This window comes from Alosa alosa, chromosome 19, assembly GCF_017589495.1.
Source record: "Alosa alosa isolate M-15738 ecotype Scorff River chromosome 19, AALO_Geno_1.1, whole genome shotgun sequence".
In the NCBI taxonomy this organism is placed as follows: domain Eukaryota; kingdom Metazoa; phylum Chordata; class Actinopteri; order Clupeiformes; family Clupeidae; genus Alosa; species Alosa alosa.
Genome location: NC_063207.1, coordinates 3818455 through 3832685, shown reverse-complemented (window position 1 = coordinate 3832685; position 14231 = coordinate 3818455).

Genomic DNA, 14231 nt, shown 5'->3' with positions numbered 1-14231 from the left:
AATCACATTATGTATATTTCTGAGCTCCCCCACTCCAACACCCCAGCCCCCTGCATTTGCATGGAGAAGACAGTTAGAATAAGGCCATAAATCAGTGGCAAACATATAAATGGATTTGCGGGAGATTGAAACCCTCTGAGAGCCGCCACCCCGAGCAAATGCCTGCAGCCGACCTGTCAGTCGACGGCGCTCAGAGAGAGGTCGAGAGAGACGGTCTTCCCTTGCGTCATTAAGAGGCTCGGCCTCTCTGGCCACTCTGCCAGCTCCGTACCCTTCATTAGACGGTCGCCCTGGACGACCAGTCCATACGGCTGGCTATGAGAGCTCCGGATGTTGACACCAACCAACACTGTCCTGTCAATCATAATGTACTGTAGCTGTTTTTGAGAGTAACCTCTTGACAAGAGGAGATTGTATACATGCTATGTCAATACTTACATTATAAGAGCATTGTGAGATAGTGGAAGGTCTAAGCTATTTAAAACGTTGCGTGAGCTTGGCAGAGTATTCTTGTAGACATAGGGGTGGATCTGTCTCACTTTTACTTATCTGATTTACTTACATTTATTTAAATTCGTATGTGATGCTGTGATAACCATCTGAATATTCATAGCAATCATATACGTAAATCACTTTAAAATATCAAACGCATGATATGTACTGTAACATTTATATTTATCTTACCTTCCAGATTGTAATGTATATGCAGTATACCAGTGGTTTTCAATGTGTGGGGCAGGCGCCACTAGTGGGGAATAGACACATCACATGTTGGTCGCGGGGAGAAGGAGAAATGTGTCCTTTTGTGCCTATCTTTAATAATGCTTTTCTTTTTTTGACAAGTAAGATCATAGATTCAAAACAAAAGAGCCACACACAAACATAAGAGTCATAAACAGACCGACATATGAATTAAAATAACAACTGATCCAGCGAACTGAGACGGGAAATGTAGGCTAATGTGGAACCAACGTTACTATTTTGCCGGGTTTATGGGGTCAGATGGGGCTTGAAAATTCCCCACCTACAAAGTGGAGAATGACATAAAAAGTTTGGGAACCACTGCAGTATACTATAGACTCTGTGGCATTTTGGTATTGCCATCAACAATGACACCGGTACAATATTTGTGGTATATTTCATTCAAACCAACAAGGGTGCTCTACTGAAACAAAAACGGGAGCAAATGCAATGGTTTTGGAAGTGTAGTTTCTGTTGTCAGGCACAGACAAATGAACCACTGCAGCAGATGGCCATCTTCCCACTGAGTCTAAAATAAGGGAGGGAAATGTTATTATCATCTATAATAGTAAGTAATGAAAGAGTCCTGAGTCTTCAAGTACTGCCGCCAACAATGAACCACTGGCATGCGTGCACACACACACACACACACACACACACACACAACACACACACACACACACACACACACACACACACACACACACATACACACACACACGGACACACACACTCATACACAGAGGGAGAGAGAGAAATTGAAGTGCTGCCTGTTAATTTCATACAAGAGCAAGGTCATCTCATGATGATACAATTCAGTTTACTTGAGTTGCACATAACCCTCATAATCACTGTTTTTAGTGTCTGATGATTTTGTGATGAGAACATAATATAATAACACTTATGGACTAAGTGTTATTTCACTAGTTCACATTACTGAATTTGCATAAAGACATAAAAGCATAATACATAAAAGCATAATAGAAAAGCATGTTTGGCGAGGTCTCTGGCCATGGTCCTGAAGGGATTTGCGGAATCGTGCCGGAGTCGACTGCGCAGGCAGGAGTCGGGCAGGATTCCGCCATACACCCCCTTATTCTTTAACTATGGGAGTGACGCCGATGCTGCAACTTCGGCAGGTAGACTGCGAATAAATAACCTGACTGATTAAAGGAGGCGAATAAATAACCTGACTGATTGAAGGAGGCGTGGAAAATCCTGTCACGCTCCTCCAAACTTCCGTTTGTAAAACGCCATTATGTGAACATTTTAGGGTGTGCATTTCGGCACAACATAAAGCAATCAAAAATCCCTTTTTAAATGTGTGCCAGAGTTAAATGTAAAACGTGAAAACAGAAAGATGTGCTACCCACAGATGTAGGAAGGCATGTCAGCAAGGGTTACTGCAAGTCATTTCATCGCCAGCATCACTCAGTGTAAGCAGAACTGGGCTTTAGTTTGGGGATGGTACAACACAAGGTTTTGGGCAATTTTTCGGTGCTTGGATTATGGCCAGTGGGTTTCAGCTCAGCCGATCCACTTCTGCGCATTTCAGCCTCAGAAAGGAGAAGCAGAGAGGTGCTTGAAGTTTCTGACTCTACCTTCGAAAAGTTGGGTAGATGCTTTGGCGATGCTTGAAGACTCAGACTTTACTCGTGCATTTTCCTTTGATAACACTTCATTTAAAAGTTTCATATAGGATTAAAAAAAAAACAGTTTCCTGGTCTTAATTTTTATTGGTTGTTGGTTTGTTGGTGCCACAGTCACTTTTGTTCCTGTGAAAATTAATTATGTTCTTAGTACTTGAAATGACATCAGGTATATTGTTGCTAAACTATAAAAGTATAATGATAATGTTTGTTTGTTTGTATGTTTGTTTGTTAATGATTGTTTAATTGTGCACAGAACAAACCTTTCCCTGGCTGGGATGACCATTTATTTGTGTGTGTGTGTGTGCGTGTGTAAAATGTTTACTTACCCGTGACATAAATACAACAGAATGCACGGAAAAAAAAAACAATCATCACACATTAATTACTATCAGCAAAAGGGACAACACATCACTGTGATGTAAATAAAAACATATAAAACACTGCTCACGGCCTTTGCTCTGATGTGTGAAGCTGGACTCATGATCACATCACATTAAAACACTTTGAGACTGTTGAGGTCGCAAACACTTTGTATTAATGGTCATGGCCATCCCTGAGCGCATTGGACACTTATTATCATTTAATAAGCCATGTACGTGTCAGGTTGATTGGCAATTATGGCATTGTTTTAGCAGAGAAACTTCTCAAGCCAGCGCTGTCAGAGTCCTCTCAGCCTCTGTACGTGACAGCCTGTCAGGACCGCGCGGACTAACAGCGAGCACAATGTCTTAATGCTGACAATTAATACTTTTTAAATTATTAACATACTTTGAGAGGGGGTGGGATGGGCGCAAAGGGTGGAATCTAGGGTGCTCAAAGAAAAATGCTTTTCACAAAACAAGCAGGAGTAAATGACTGCTGCTCAGAGGAAAACGCGACGAGAGAGTGAGAGCGACTTGATTCTGTCAGGGTCTCCCTTCTCCTCCTGGCTTCCTGCCCACTGTTAATTCTCTGCTGGTGCAGAGCCATCTTTATGCTTGAGCTCATTGCATTACACTAGCATGTGCACTCTCTTTCTCTCTCTCTCTCTCCATCTCTCCCCTCCCTCTCTCTCTCCAAGGACTCCTCAAACATAAAAAATGATTTATTTTAACTTTCAGATTGAAAATATGATATTTAATTACTGTTGGTTGGGAAAACAGATTCACCTCATGGTGAGTTATGGACAATCTCCTTCATGAGTAGAGTAAATGTAATATCATGTGAAGCTGTTGCATAAATCTCCATGTAATGCTAAAGGTTCTGGAATCATCTCAAAATGAAAATGCAAATGTATTTTTATTTGCCCTGACTGGGGGGAGAAGGAGGGCGGTCATCCCACTGTCAACACAGTCCAGCTCCGAAAATTAAAGACCGCCTGGCCGAAAAAATAAAACGACACCCCAAAATGCAATACGTGCAGAGAGCTTCATTTGCACGTGCTTTTCTTTCTTCTCTCCAAAGCCCCTATTGTGCTGACCTCCAGTGATATGGTGATATCGTGTCCTGCCTTGGCTTGGTGGCAAACAGCCGTCTGTATGAATAAATGTAGTGGGATTAAAGAGAGGAATTAACAGAAATGTGAATACTGTAAAATAAATAATAATCAGTAAATATTTCAGCACTGTGTGTAGAACCACAGGAACAACTGTTACGATCTTGACCTTCTCTGCTGAAGTTTCCTCTCAGTAGAATTATTGGTTTGCTCAGCTTCAGATCCACTTGGACTTCCTCCTCTGCATACTGGGGCTCGACTGTGCCTAAACCATCCAGTTCAAACCCCCCTTAAAGTCACATACTATATTAAACTAATGTCACCATGACATAGTGTACATCTTCCATTTTCTCTCTCAAGGTAACTGTCACAGTTTCAAGGTCATTTACATTATAACAAAGTCTAAAATAAGTTCACCCTCTGAGTACAGTATATATATTGTACACTACATATACATTTTTTTTAAAAAACACACATTTCACTATTCCAATGAAAACATCAGACACACAAACAGATTTAACCCTTATCCATGCACCTTACTTTCTTTCTACACAGTCAGCGAAACAGATGGTAGCCTTTAGAAGCAGGCATGGTAGTGAGGGGGAAAACACCCTCTTTTTCTCCAACTACAACCTCCCCGGGCATCTACATGTGCCCCCTCCCCTCTGCCAAGATGCTCCCCTGGAAAGAAACAGGATGAAATGACATTATGCATATGAAAATGTCCAGAAAGATGTTTGATTTATGTATGCATTAGATGCAAATGCTATTACAGGACACAAGGCAGTTGTGGGATTTTTTATTTTTTTTCTTCTTTTTTTTCTGGCGGAACACTTGGCTGCCCTGATCAAACCTGATCTCATTAATTCCGACAAGGGGAGAAAGAGAGAAAGAGAGAAAGAGGGAGAATTGGAGAAAATTTACAACCCGGACACAGATTTTACAAAAAAAAAAAAAAAAGGAGAGAGGTGGTGGCTGTGGTGGTAAATTGCATTCTACCCTCAAAGGCCACTTCACGCCGAGTACCGCCGCTTGGTCCAGGCAGCGGACCACAAAACAATGTTAAACAATGAATCATGTAAGAGTATGGATATTTCTTCCAATTCATCTGAGAGGCGTGCTACACTATTTCCTGAAATACATTTTTTTTTTGTCCTGGGTTAAGTCTATTTGAGCCTTTTTTGAATTTGAGAGTACCCATTAGGGGTGCACACAACTGACCTTTTCGATTTAAAGGGAAACACCTTCTGCTGTGTTAAAACATGTTAACAATTTGACCATTTCTTCCAAATCCAGCATTGCAGACAGGCATGCTGATATATGCAAATGACTTACCCATTCTTCTGAACTTGTGTGTCTGCAGGTGCCTGTATATGCATGGGCACCTAAGTGTTTTGTGTGTATGCAGATATATGTGTGTGTGTGTGTGTGTGTGTGTGTGTGTGTGTATGTGTGTGTGTGTGTGTGTGTGTGTGTGTGTGTGTGTGTGTGCGTGCGTGTGCGTGTGTATGCAGATATATTTGTGTGTGTGTGTGTGTGTGTGTGTGTGTGTGTGCGTGTGTATGCAGATATATTTGTGTGTGTGTGTGTGTGTGTGTGTGCCTGTATGTGTGTGTGTATGCAGTCTTGTCTGCTCATATACGTGAGCCTGTGTTTATTGATTAGAGGCCTTGTGGTGAAAATGGGAAAAATGAGCTTCATAAAAGTGCATGGTCGGGGCCACCCCACTCCTCCCCTCTCCTCTCCTCTCCTCTCCTCTCATCTCCTCTCCTCTCCCTCTCCTCTCCTCTCCTCTCCTCTCCTCTCCTCTCCTCTCCTCTCCTCCCTCCTCTCCTCTCCTCTCCTCTCCTCTCCTCCCTCTCCTCTCCTCTCCTCTCCTCTCCTGTCCCTATTCACCTCCTCCTCACCTCCTCCCCTCCACCCCTGCTCACCTCCTTTGCTCCGGCAGACCCAGTGATTGAGGTCATCCAGCAGATTCTTCTTTACTGGCCTAACTAATGTGATTGCATCAGAGCAATACCCTTAAACTACATCGGGGGCTTGATCTGCATGCTAATTGGCTTGACTGTCCTTGGCTGTGACCTTGGAGGGGGGTCTGCAATTCCTCAGGGGGTGGTGGCGGTAGTGGCAGGGGGTTGGTGGGGGGGACGGGGTGTTGGGGTGTGTAGGAAATACAGCGTCCATCCCGAGACGGAATTGCCATGCATAGACACCCTCACACCGTGTAACCTCTGCTACCAGCCTATCTCCCTCTCTATGCATCAATGCAAATTATAACAATGGCCAGGGCTTTATTCCGGGGGTAAGCCTGCGCGACCTTCTGTGACAAGGAGCAGAGGAGACAAAGGGCCATTTCTCTCCCACTGCACACGGCCACTGTCAGAGCGCGCACGGGGGCTTTCTGCCTCTGCCTAAGAAATGAGATGGGGGGGGGACGGGTTGAAGGGGGGCTGACTGCTGGGCTTCAGCCGCCGTGAATGCAATTTAAACCCCACAAATGCAAAATAAAAGCACATGTCCATGACACTATGGAATTCAGACTGTCTCTTTCTTTTCTTTTTTTTAGATGTTTTGAGATGTTGAGGAATACCATCTGAGATTGGGACTGCCGAACACTACAGAGATTTTTGCTATCTTTGTTGTGCTCAAAAGTGTTGCAAATTACAGCATTGATATGCTTATTTGAACTGCTCCCAAAGCCACCAAAAATGAGAAGCGTTCAAATGGATCCCAAATGTAATCTCTGCATTTGAATGAGAATATAAAACATTTTCAGATGACCCTTCCTAGCCCCTCCCCATTATCAAGCCTACCTTACTGTTTTACGACCTTACGTGGTCAGTATCTCATCGACACTTAACAGATTGCTATGCATTTACTCCGCTAATTCAAATGATTACACTGCATCCTTATAATGTCTTCTTCTATGACCCAAGACGTGCCAGGGTAATGGCAGTGGTAGTTACATGATGAAAAATAATAATAACACAGATGTAGGGGTGTGACAGATACATCTCCTTTATCCTGCTCTGAATAGAGCTATGCAGATTGAGTGTATTATCATGTAATAATGTCACTCATTTGGGCATCTTTCAGACAATCTGTGTGTTTGTTTTAGAGGCTAATCTGAATACTAAAGAACTGGATATTACTATTTTCTAAACTAATCAGGTAATATAATCCCTATTCCATTTCAATCTGATTCAGCTAACAATGCCTAAAGTGAACATAGTGGAGTAAAAAAAAACAGGAAAATTGTTTTAGTAAATCAGAAGAAGTAAGTTTGTATCATCGTATCAGATCGAAACAACAGTTGGTGTCAGGCCCGTCCTTTACTGAATGCCCGCTGTCACTGTGTTTCTGTTGATATGGGCATTCAAGTACAAACAGACCGGAGACAGTGCCTTCATTTCATGGCATATATGTCGAACAAGTCTTGCCACATTTGCGTGCGCCTGAACAAGGCTGCTGTGAAGCAGATGCATTCGACATCCCACCTGGAAACAGACAGACAATCTGCCTGCCTGTCCAACATATGCCAACCACAAAAGTGCTCCAGAGAAGCATGAAGCACAGGAAAAGGAAGAAAAAAAAATAAGATCGGGACGGCCATTCCGCATAGCGGCAGCTTTCACTGGTGCCGTCAGGTCTTCACGACACCACAGGGTCTTTATCGGCCACTCACTCACGAGAACCACTTCTGGGGGAGACTACTGGAGGAAGTGATGCGTACTTGTACGAGCACGAGGTCCCATCTGCTCATCAATCTCATTGGAGAAATGAGCCCATCTCATCCCAGATCATCTCATCACCATTGGCTTCACTGAGCCTTACAACGCTGAAATGATAGAAGCCGATGGTTGACATATTGCCAAGGCATTTTAAGAAGGGTTAGACAGCAGCGTTGGGTTTATAAGGAAACTTTTCCGGTGTGAGATATGTACTGTATATTCTTTAAGATGACGAAGTGTGTAGTATAAGTTTTCATAAAGCCTGAAAGTCTGATATAGCTTATTATAGGTGTGCTCTGTGCTGTTCTATTCAAGGTTATGTAGGCCAGTGGGGAACAGCAAAGGAGTTACCCGCACTCACCTGTATAATACATTAATACTTTTCAACAAAATGTCGCATAGTGAAACAGTGAAAATGTGTGAGTGCTATTTTTATTTGTTTATTTATTTATTTATTTATTTATTGTGCAGATCAGTCCTCAAGACATACATTTTCACAGCTGTACTGTTGTTTGTTGTGTGTCTTCATTTTTTGTTTTCATGAAAACACACACACACACACACACACACACACACACACACAGACATGTCACTTAAAAAGGGACCCATGGGACAGTGCATCATTAAAGATTGAGGTGCTCACATCAGCTTGGTTTCAGCCCACTGCAGTGGAGGAAAACAACATCTTTTTCCTTCTTTGTTTCTTTCATTTTCCCCCAGAATTTTAATACAAAAGAACTATGTGAAGTGAGGTACAGAGACATAGGGAAAGTGGGAGCAGAAATATTGAAATGTGATATATGCCATGATAAAGACACGAGTCCCCCGAGCTCTCATTTTTAGGCTTGGAGTTCCGATGGCGTGGTGCCATCCTTTTGTTAGAGAATCATATTTATAGGCAGAGCAAATCAAATGGCATCATTTTGTAGCAGCTCTCAGGGCCTGGAAAGCCTTTCACAAAAGACGTACAGGAATGTGTCCACAGGGGGAGATTGTTTCAACGTTGTTTTTCTTTTTTATTTGTTTGAGCCGTGAACTTTGTTTTGCTTCTTGACGCTATAGGATGAAGGCAATAGTGGCATGTCTTCACCAGCGTCGCCGCCGTGTCAGTGTAAAAGTGCAGTGTGGCTGGCTAATCAGGATGCCTTTAGTACCAGTGATAGGTTAAATAACAACACCTAACACAGCGCATAGCAGGTGATACATCACTTACAGCTGAGCTGGCACTGAAGAACAGGGAGAAACTTTGTCTCTGCCCTCTAATGCAAGTGTCAAATATGACATGTTGGACAAGGCCATAACAGTTCTGTTCGTTTTTTTTTGTCTGTATGCTAAGTATTCTTGTAATACTGCGTAGCAAGTCTTCTTGTTGCCACGAGAACAAAGCTCAGAAATGCTCATTTGCCTGGGCTAAGGGTGAGAGATATGTGTACAAAGGTTGGGCCTTGTTAACAATTAAGAATAACACTCAGTTAAGTATTATTATTATTATTATTATTATTATTAAGTATTATAGTAGTATTAACCCTTTGCAGACGGCCCATTCTAATTTCGGTACCCCAGTACCGATGACGTTCAGTCTAATAACTCCGCCATACCACAACCAATTTTATCACTGAAAACTTCCTCAAAAACGTCACATCATAGGCTTTCTGGCGATATGATTGGTTAAGGGATTTGTGGCGCGAATTTCTTTTACCACGTGAAGGAAAAATCAAGAGTTGACATCTCCCTCCACTAGAGGAAAAACAGCAGGAAGCACTATGCATCGTTGATCTTGACGTCGTCTAAAGGAGAAACTACTGGATCATCTGAGGTAAAAACAAGTCTTTTTATGTTATTATTACTTGTTATCCATGTTATTACTTCAAAATCGTTTTTAAAAGTTATTTTTGCTGGTAATTACACCTTATATGCATGGCCGTAACATAATGAGTGTGTGTGTTCACTTCAGCTGATGACAGCTGGTATTTTAGCACACAGTAATCTTTAGTAAACTCATAATTTTCAGTCATTTTTGGGGGGCTACTATATGTCAACCAAGATTACAGACCTACTAAGACTGAAACTTTAACGATTTTTTCTATTTTGAACGATGTTGCTTGCTTGTCATCTGATAGAAAACTAGCTAAGTTAGGTAACGTTAGCATCAGGAGAGGCTGCAACATGTCCTTGACGCCTAGTCGCGATAAAGTTCACTCCCGTGCTTCATGACTGCCAACTTTATGTCAAGTAGACCTAATCGGTATTTTATTGTCAAATAAACCTTTCATTCCTTCGTAATATGTATAGCACAATTTACAGTTGTTTGTAGCCAAGTTGCTTAGCTTACTTAGATAGAAACATCTGACATGAATGACGACGTTAATGTTACGTTACCGGCGTGAAGACTGTGTTGATCACCGATGGTGTAGCGTAAAGATTTTATTTTTATTCATTGACTGAAGATTTTTATAAATGAATACATGACTGAAGATTTGTTATAAATGTGTTTTAGTATTGTTTAGTGTATGTGTATGTGTATGCATATGCTGTTTAGATGTGTTCTGTCATATCTCCTGACTCATGTTAATAAATAAATTTTTACTTGTAAGCTGGTATGCTATGTATGGTTTAGCCAAGGCAATAACACTTACTGTAGTGAGCTCTGAGACTAATGTTACCTCTCCAAGCAATATTGGAGTCCTCCAGTGACAATAATACTTTTAGTGAAAAGAGTCATGGTTGGTGGTGATTAAGATTATGTGGAAGTAATGTAAGATAAAACTAAACAACCTATTCACTATCAGACCTGTGATTTGTTATTTTAGATGGAGGGAGAGAAGTACGTGCAACTGGGGTGAAAGCAGCCGACTGCTGATGGCCAATATGACCCCAAGGACCACGATGGCATGGACATGGGACATGGATGGGTAGCTTCTGGATGAAGAAGAAGACAATTATGTGCTACAGGAGGAGATAATCTTCCATCATCCTGAGCTGGGTAAGCATGTTTGTGTGTGCGTCCATCTGGGCACAAGCACATTTCTGGTTGTGATAAGAGTGTTGCTTATAACAATAATGAGAGGGACTATAGTGATAATAGTTTGGTTAGATTTGTAATTCAATTTCTATATTTCTTATCTGACAATTTCTTTATTTTGAGTTTGGTCAAGTCCCATGTCAGGTAGAAAGCATACACTTTGCCTATCCTTCCAACACAGTCAGAGACACCAACTCCAATAGCATTTACACCCCATCGTCTGCCAGGCTTAGATGGACACACACACACACACACACACACACACACAACCATGCCACAGCTGTGACAATGCACACACAGGTGATAAATTGATTCTGTTTTTTTTCACTGAGGAGAACACAACACTGGCTATCCTTTGCACACTATATCTACAACAGACATTAGGTGAAAAGAAAGATTCATCTTGACAAATTGATATTTTCACGTTTTTTGATGTTGAATTTTGAAGGTTTTGTTTAAAAACAATGTGTGTTACCCTCAAACTTATTAACTATGATATGTACCATTTTAAAGGGCTAGTTCTCCTGATTACAATGGTGGGTATATCTTATCTCTGTCATGTAGCATGGCCACACAATAAGCCTTTTTGTCTCACAAAGGGCATCAAGTATGAAAAAACGGAATGTTTAGGTGCCGTCTGCAAAGGTCTAATAAATTTATCATAACTTTTTTGAACAAAAGGTGACACATTGATTCTGTTTTTATCACTGAGTAGAGGACAAAATTGTGAATCTCCCATACACTCTATGTTTTCTCTATCTACAATAGAAATTGGGAGAAAAATTAGATTAATCTTGACAAACTGATATTTTCGTGTTTTTTGGGGTTGAATTTTAAAGATATTTTTTTAAAATTATGTATGTTCTCCTCAAACATATTAATTATATTTTATACCATTTGAAAGGGCTATTTCTCCTGATTAGAGTGGTGGGTATATTGTATCTTTGTCATGTAGCATAATCATACAATAAGCCTTTTTGTGCCATAAGGCCATCGAGTATGAAAAAATGGAATGTTCGGCACAGTCTGCAAAGAGTTAAAGACAGCACCTTGAATATTTGGTAATTAGCCACTAGGCAGTATTATTAGATTAGCAGAAAACTTCACTACTTTATGCTTTTTAAATGTTTTCTCTCCAAAAGAGTTTAACGATAAATAATGTCTGAAATACATGAAGGCAATCAACAGTGTAATCATATTAAAATAGAAACATTTTACTTGTATTTAGATAGTGAATGTAGGCCAATACAAAATAAAAAAAAGATCAGTGTAGAACAGAATGTCCAAAAATGAAAACAATGCACTGACAAGGCCTTGATTCTTCTAATCTCTTTGTGTGTGAGGGAGAGAGGGGAGGCATTGAGATGCAGTGGCACACACACGCAACCATTTGCTGTTCTGATACCAGTGGCTTTGTGCAGGTACAAATGGGCTGAGCCTCCACCGGGGTCCTTTTATGCCGAGCAGCGGGAAGAAAATGTTAAATTATTCCCGAGCCTCGTTATATGTATATAAAAATGTCCTGAACAAGATGCTTATCTTAATAGATGAAGAAAGAGCCAAAGAACTATAATTTTAATCACATTTCCAGCTTATTTGCCCGCCGCTGTGGATGGGGACTGAGGGTTTAAATGCATGTTGTTGGGACTAGTGAATAGACTCCATGGGGGGCGTCTCACACTCTAATTATGTCTCACTTACAGGTATTTCTGTTGCCATGGTCTTTATCTTCCCTCGTAAAAAGGGAATCAATTTGTTCGGATGTATATGAGAAGGGGGTGATTGCCTGTGAGGAGAGAAGAAAGGAGAGTCCTCGAGAATATATATAAAAAAGAAGGGACGTCTTGGAAAAAAGGACAAGTGATGCGGACACTCAGGCAGAAGTGATTCTCAGTGCGCGTGTGTGTGTGTGTGTGTGTGTGTGTTTGTGTGTTGTTTGATTGTGTTTAGTCTGCTGTGTAGGCACACTGTGAAGGCAGCAGGATGTGGTGACGTGACGGACACATGAACCTACTGTATGGGCAGTTAGTTTACTCTGAGAAAATACACACAAACAAAGTCTACTCATCTGCAAAGCCAACCCAGTCAGACAAACATACTGACATAATGATGTGCTTCTTTTGGCTATTGGTGAGCTTTATTTCATAATGGCACAGTTGCCAGAACGCCACTGGAAATGTGACCCACTGATTGTTATCAGTCTGCCTGCCAACTTTGTCAATGTTGGGGTCTCTGATTCCTTTTTATAAATGATTTGCTAATGTGCAAATGATTTGTGAAGAGAGCCTGTACACAGCACTGAATAAAGTAAGTGCTTAATATGGTCACAGCTTCACAAACTACTTTACAATCACAATTAACCACATATATGAGCATGTAGAGAAAATACATTCAGACGACTGATTACAATAATTGTATCACTTTTTGGGAGATGACTTCTCTTACAATGTTATTTCATTACATTCATTAATTTGGAGTAAAGCGATCATGTAATATTACTCATGATAGGTCCAGCAAATTTAGGCCAGCAGGCTGTCATGGGCTCAACATAAAATTATCACAATTAAGGTCATCTTCATCTAATTTCAGACTGGTCAAGTGCAATAAAATCATGCCATTGGGTCACACAGTTTTCAGATTGGACACATTGGAGCCCTCGTGGTCGGCCACAGACACTGGCACAGTTTAGGTGCGGATCCTGCAGACTAGGGGTGTATTCAGATTATGGAACAAGGGCATGTTCACATATTTTTGGTTTGTTTGTTTGTTTGTTTGTTTGTTTGCTTTGAGTTCACACACACACACACACACACACTGAGGAGTTAAAACAAAGGAAAGAAACAAGAAAAGGTTGTGAGACTTGAGTTTGCTATTTAAATCAAATAATTTTGGAATATTTTATTAAAATGTAAACGTTGTGTGTAAATGTAAGCTCATTCTTTCGCCTTTGATCGGTCACTGTATCTGTGTCCAGACCTCAGGATAGAGCCAGAGATAAGCTCTAGAGTTAAGTGCTGTCTGGACTGCATTGCTTCCAAGACCATTAACCACTGCAATAAGCACTGGAGATTACTTGTGGCATCATCAATTAGGCCGGGATGTTCTCCGTCATTACTGCTCACAGCGTTCGCTACTGCCCAATAAAGCGTTCATGTTCCTCAGAGAGGTTTATCTGACCACACAACACTGTCACGTGCAATTACTCCCATTACGCCAGGCTGGCCAGCCAACATGTTATTGAATTGAAGGCAGCTGTAATGTGCTCACAATGAACCGGACGGCTCACACTATGGACAGTGGCAAAATGGGGCTCTCTGGTCAGCGGAACAAAGACAGGCATATGTTTTGTTGTGTTGAGATTTGTTTTGTTTAATGGATCAGGTGAATCACATTTTACGATTATTCCGTTCCTGTAAGTCATTTCTAACAACTAAACCTACAATATATAAAAAATACAAACATTAAATTTAATCTATACATTTATCTATACATTTGCTGGATATGATCATTTGCTTATCTTCCTACATTGCAGATCCATCTGTGATAGGCCTACTTGTTTGACTTCATAAAATATACTATTTCAAATCAGAATAATGCCAGTTTTACTGTTT